General features: G+C 45.8%; 1 pseudogene; it reads left to right on the top strand.

Moving 5' to 3' along the window:
• Positions 1-255: 255 nt before the first annotated feature.
• Positions 256-375, top strand: LOC135051989 (5S ribosomal RNA; annotated as a pseudogene).
• The last annotated feature ends 6,430 nt before the right edge of the window (positions 376-6,805 follow it).

The following is a 6,805-nucleotide window of genomic DNA, read 5'->3' as shown; positions in this document are numbered from 1 at the left end:
AACACCAATGGATTGACAGATTGCAATCATTGGCCCCGAATGGGCTTAATGAGGAATTCCGTTTAGGATGCTTCCTGTGATTCGTTAGAATTGTATACCGAGACTAATGTTTTGGTTTTATTTTCTTAGACACCGCCGTGTGTCATGTTAACCACTTTACATGTGCTTATGTTCTCTGCTTGGGTCTCTCACTCACCGGGCCAAATTGGCTCCTCACATTGCATTAATGGACACACAACTGCACATCGCATTGATTGATACGACCATACCACACTGGACCCCATCCGATCCCGTCTGATCTTGGCAATTAAGCAGTGATGGGCCTAGCAAGTACCACATCTGGAGACAAGGTGGGAATACTAGGTGTTGTATCTTAATTATCGGTGGACGGTTCTCCTCATGGCTTTATCTACATTATCACACAAGAAAGACACCCGAGTGTTGTAGGTGTTGTACCAAGATTATTGGTGTTTATATTTTTCACTCAGGCTATAAGACGTGAAGACCCTCACGCCACTCTACATGGTCAGTTATGGACACGACTATCGGATACCATCTTACCACGCTGGTAACCATCCAATCCCGCCCGATCTTGGCAATTATGCAGCGTTGGGCCCAGTCAGTACCATACTTAGAGAGGGTATGGGAATACTGGGTATGGTACCCTGAGACATGATTGTCCTTTACAGATTAATCTACATTTCCGCTGCATGCCTGACACTATTTGGTTTCTATATGGTACTCTATATCTGATTGTCTAAGCCATGATTTATTCACTCCGTTATGGTGGAGTGTAAAATTACATCTATTACTGTTGTGCAACATCTCACTTATGCTTAAGCTGTGGTATGCTTTAATTAACACTGCACGGAACTGCTCATTATCATTGCTGTGCAGGATATGCTGTGAAATGTAGAAATTACATTTTCAACCCTTGTATGACATGCTATTAATGCGATTTCCATATTATGTTAATGTGGTGATATGCTAAACTTTATGTGACTCTGAGTTGTTTACCACCATTGCCACGCAGGCTGATACTGTTTGGTCCGCTTTCCTTATATGTGCACATTCTATATTTTGTGTTATTACATTTCACTATTGTGCTGTCAGTAACTCTGTGCCGCCGGCGCACTGTGGGGTTAAACTCTCTACAAGTGTGCCTGTGTCCGGGTGCACTGACAGCGGCAATTCTTGTTGCATGCCGCTGTACTTTTAATACAGATCGTCCCACGCTACATTGCCGTTACGCTGCAGGAGCAGGTTACCAAGGAGAGAGCCGGGTTTGTGTACGTTAGTTACACATCACACGTGCGGGCAGGAGCCAATCAGATAGCAGCAATGACGCGCTGCTTCCGGCCGTCCCGTTCGGACATTCTGGCGCCCTCTCCGCTATTTAAGACAGCTTCTGACAGAGTAACATTTGCCCCTGATGAAGACCACCAAGTGTTGAAACGGCTGTTGGGCATACTGTAAACAGTGGGGTGTATCTTTGATGAATCCTTGATGTCTTATCAGGAATAAAAAACCCCTTTTTTTCTTCAACTTAAACGTGAGTGCTGGTCTAATTCTTTTTTCTGCCATGGGAAAAGTGAGTGTGTATATCAATTATTAGGACCCTGCACCAACCTCTTGACCTTAGACAGAGAGTGCTGTCACCTTGCAACTTTTTATATATATATATATATATATATATATATATATATATTATTTACACTGCAATGTTCTTTATTAGCATACTTTACCAATCTTTCCTTTCTCGTTTCTTCTCTTCCTTTCCAAGTTTTTCTCTTACTTTACTCTCCTTTTTAATAGAGATGAGCGGGTTCGGTTCCTCTGAATCCGAACCCGCCCGAACTTCAGGTTTTTTACACGGGTCCGAGCAGGCTCGGATCTTCCCGCCTTGCTCGGCTAACCCGAGCGCGCCCGAACGTCATCATCACGCTGTCGGATTCTCGCGAGGCTCGGATTCTATCACGAGACTCGGATTCTATATAAGGAGCCGCGCGTCGCCGCCATTTTCACACGTGCATTGAGAGTCATAGGGAGAGGACGTGGCTGGCGTCCTCTCCGTTTAGAGAAGAGAGAGACACAGTATTTTGGGGAGCATTATTAGGAGGAGTACCACTATACTGTATACTACTATACTACTTGCTGAAGTGATATTTATAGATTAGATAATAGATAGTGTGACTGTAAGTGTATTATCTGACTTGTGGGGGAGACACTGACAGTGGGGAGCAGTTAGAGTCTGAGAGCAGGACTCAGGAGTACATATAATGTACAGTGCACACTTTTGCTGCCAGAGTCAGTGCCACACTGCCATTGTTGTGACCACACTGACCACCAGTATAATAATATATTTTGTGATTGTCTGCTTAGGCCTCGGAGTACTAGTTGCAAGTTGCAACGTGACCTGAAGTGACCACCAGTTTAATAATCAATCACCACCAGTTTAATATATATATATATATATATATAATTGTATATAATATATATATATATAATATTGTATACCACCTACCCGTGTTTTTTTCATTTTTCATTCTTCTTTATACATACTACTATAGTAGCTTACTGTAGCAGTCTGCGGTGCTGTGCTGACCTGACAGTGTCCAGCAGGTCCGTCATCAGTCATTACATAATAAATATATATAGTACCTGTCCGGCTGCAGTACTAGTGATATTATATTGATTTCATCTCATTATCAATAATTTATCATCCAGTCTAGACTCTATATTTGCAGCAGACACAGTACGTTAGTCCACGGCTGTAGCTACCTCTGTGTCGGCACTCGGCAGTCCATCCATAATTGTATACCACCTACCCGTGTTTTTTTTTTTTTCTTTCTTCTTTGTACTTACTACTATAGAGTATAGTAGCTTACTGTAGCAGTCTGCGGTGCTGCTGAGCTGACAGTGTCCAGCAGGTCCGTCATCAGTCATCATTACCTAATAAATATATTATCTACCTGTCCGGCTGCAGTACTAGTGATATTATATATATATACATACATATATATATTGATTTCATCTCATTATCAATCATCCAGTCTATATTAGCAGCAGACACAGTACGTTAGTCCACGGCTGTAGCTACCTCTGTGTCGGCACTCGGCAGTCCATCCATAATTGTATACCACCTACCCGTGGTTTTTTTTTTCTTTCTTCTTTGTACATACTACTATAGTATAGTAGCTTACTGTAGCGGTGCTGCTGAGCTGACAGTGTCCAGCAGGTCCGTCATCAGTCATCATTACCTAATAAATATATTATCTACCTGTCCGGCTGCAGTACTAGTGATATTATATATACATACATATATATATTGATTTCATCTCATTATCAATCATCCAGTCTATATTAGCAGCAGACACAGTACGGTAGTACATGGCTGTAGCTACCTCTGTGTCGGCACTCGGCAGTCCATCCATAAGTATACTAGTATCCATCCATCTCCATTGTTTACCTGAGGTGCCTTTTAGTTGTGCCTATTAAAATATGGAGAACAAAAATGTTGAGGTTCCAAAATTAGGGAAAGATCAAGATCCACTTCCACCTCGTGCTGAAGCTGCTGCCACTAGTCATGGCCGAGACGATGAAATGCCAGCAACGTCGTCTGCCAAGGCCGATGCCCAATGTCATAGTACAGAGCATGTCAAATCCAAAACACCAAATATCAGTAAAAAAAAGGACTCCAAAACCTAAAATAAAATTGTCGGAGGAGAAGCGTAAACTTGCCAATATGCCATTTACCACACGGAGTGGCAAGGAACGGCTGAGGCCCTGGCCTATGTTCATGGCTAGTGGTTCAGCTTCACATGAGGATGGAAGCACTCAGCCTCTCGCTAGAAAACTGAAAAGACTCAAGCTGGCAAAAGCACCGCAAAGAACTGTGCGTTCTTCGAAATCCCAAATCCACAAGGAGAGTCCAATTGTGTCGGTTGCGATGCCTGACCTTCCCAACACTGGACATGAAGAGCATGCACCTTCCACCATTTGCACGCCCCCTGCAAGTGCTGGAAGGAGCACCCGCAGTCCAGTTCCTGATAGTCAGATTGAAGATGTCAGTGTTGAAGTACACCAGGATGAGGAGGATATGGGTGTTGCTGGCGCTGGGGAGGAAATTGACCAGGAGGATTCTGATGGTGAGGTGGTTTGTTTAAGTCAGGCACCCGGGGAGACACCTGTTGTCCGTGGGAGCAATATGGCCGTTGACATGCCTGGTGAAAATACCAAAAAAATCAGCTCTTCAGTGTGGAGGTATTTCAACAGAAAAGCGGACAACAGGTGTCAAGCCGTGTGTTGCCTTTGTCAAGCTGTAATAAGTAGGGGTAAGGACGTTAACCACCTCGGAACATCCTCCCTTATACGTCACCTGCAGCGCATTCATAATAAGTCAGTGACAAGTTCAAAAACTTTGGGTGACAGCGGAAGCAGTCCACTGACCAGTAAATCCCTTCCTCTTGTAACCAAGCTCACGCAAACCACCCCACCAACTCCCTCAGTGTCAATTTCCTCCTTCCCCAGGAATGCCAATAGTCCTGCAGGCCATGTCACTGGCAATTCTGACGATTCCTCTCCTGCCTGGGATTCCTCCGATGCATCCTTGCGTGTAACGCCTACTGCTGCTGGCGCTGCTGTTGTTGCTGCTGGGAGTCGATGGTCATCCCAGAGGGGAAGTCGGAAGACCACTTGTACTACTTCCAGTAAGCAATTGACTGTCCAACAGTCCTTTGCGAGGAAGATGAAATATCACAGCAGTCATCCTGCTGCAAAGCGGATAACTGAGGCCTTGACAACTATGTTGGTGTTAGACGTGCGTCCGGTATCCGCCGTTAGTTCACAGGGAACTACACAATTTCTTGAGGTAGGGTGCCCCCGTTACCAAATACCATCTAGGTTCCACTTCTCTAGGCAGGCGATACCGAAAATGTACACAGACCTCAGAAAAAGACTCACCAGTGTCCTAAAAAATGCAGCTGTACCCAATGTCCACTTAACCACGGACATGTGGACAAGTGGAGCAGGGCAGGGTCAGGACTATATGACTGTGACAGCCCACTGGGTAGATGTATGGACTCCCGCCGCAAGAACAGCAGCGGCGGCACCAGTAGCAGCATCTCGCAAACGCCAACTCTTTCCTAGGCAGGCTACGCTTTGTATCACCGCTTTCCAGAATACGCACACAGCTGAAAACCTCTTACGGCAACTGAGGAAGATCATCGCGGAATGGCTTACCCCAATTGAACTCTCCTGTGGATTTGTGGCATCGGACAACGCCAGCAATATTGTGTGTGCATTAAATATGGGCAAATTCCAGCACGTCCCATGTTTTGCACATACCTTGAATTTGGTGGTGCAGAATTTTTTAAAAAACGACAGGGGCGTGCAAGAGATGCTGTCGGTGGCCAGAAGAATTGCGGGACACTTTCGGCGTACAGGCACCACGTACAGAAGACTGGAGCACCACCAAAAACTACTGAACCTGCCCTGCCATCATCTGAAGCAAGAAGTGGTAACGAGGTGGAATTCAACCCTCTATATGCTTCAGAGGTTGGAGGAGCAGCAAAAGGCCATTCAAGCCTATACAATTGAGCACGATATAGGAGGTGGAATGCACCTGTCTCAAGCGCAGTGGAGAATGATTTCAACGTTGTGCAAGGTTCTGATGCCCTTTGAACTTGCCACACGTGAAGTCAGTTCAGTCACTGCCAGCCTGAGTCAGGTCATTCCCCTCATCAGGCTTTTGCAGAAGAAGCTGGAGACATTGAAGGAGGAGCTAACACGGAGCGATTCCGCTAGGCATGTGGGACTTGTGGATGGAGCCCTTAATTCGCTTAACAAGGATTCACGGGTGGTCAATCTGTTGAAATCAGAGCACTACATTTTGGCCACCGTGCTCGATCCTAGATTTAAAGCCTACCTTGGATCTCTCTTTCCGGCAGACACAAGTCTGCTGGGGTTGAAAGACCTGCTGGTGAGAAAATTGTCAAGTCAAGCGGAACGCGACCTGTCAACATCTCCTCCTTCACATTCTCCCGCAACTGGGGGTGCGAGGAAAAGGCTCAGAATTCCGAGCCCACCCGCTGGCGGTGATGCAGGGCAGTCTGGAGCGACTGCTGATGCTGACATCTGGTCCGGACTGAAGGACCTGACAACGATTACGGACATGTCGTCTACTGTCACTGCATATGATTCTCTCACCATTGAAAGAATGGTGGAGGATTATATGAGTGACCGCATCCAAGTAGGCACGTCACACTGTCCGTACTTATACTGGCAGGAAAAAGAGGCAATTTGGAGGCCCTTGCACAAACTGGCTTTATTCTACCTAAGTTGCCCTCCCACAAGTGTGTACTCCGAAAGAGTGTTTAGTGCCGCCGCTCACCTTGTCAGCAATCGGCGTACGAGGTTACATCCAGAAAATGTGGAGAAGATGATGTTCATTAAAATGAATTATAATCAATTCCTCCGTGGAGACATTGACCAGCAGCAATTGCCTCCACAAAGTACACAGGGAGCTGAGATGGTGGATTCCAGTGGGGACGAATTGATAATCTGTGAGGAGGGGGATGTACACGGTGATATATCGGAGGATGATGATGAGGTGGACATCTTGCCTCTGTAGAGCCAGTTTGTGCAAGGAGAGATTAATTGCTTCTTTTTTGGTGGGGGTCCAAACCGACCCGTCATTTCAGTCACAGTCGTGTGGCAGACCCTGTCACTGAAATGATGGGTTGGTTAAAGTGTGCATGTCCTGTTTATACAACATAAGGGTGGGTGGGAGGGCCCAAGGACAATT

The sequence above is a fragment of the Pseudophryne corroboree genome, chromosome 2, assembly GCF_028390025.1.
Source record: "Pseudophryne corroboree isolate aPseCor3 chromosome 2, aPseCor3.hap2, whole genome shotgun sequence".
Classification (NCBI taxonomy): Eukaryota; Metazoa; Chordata; class Amphibia; order Anura; family Myobatrachidae; genus Pseudophryne; species Pseudophryne corroboree.
This window is presented reverse-complemented; position numbering and strand designations above follow the sequence as displayed.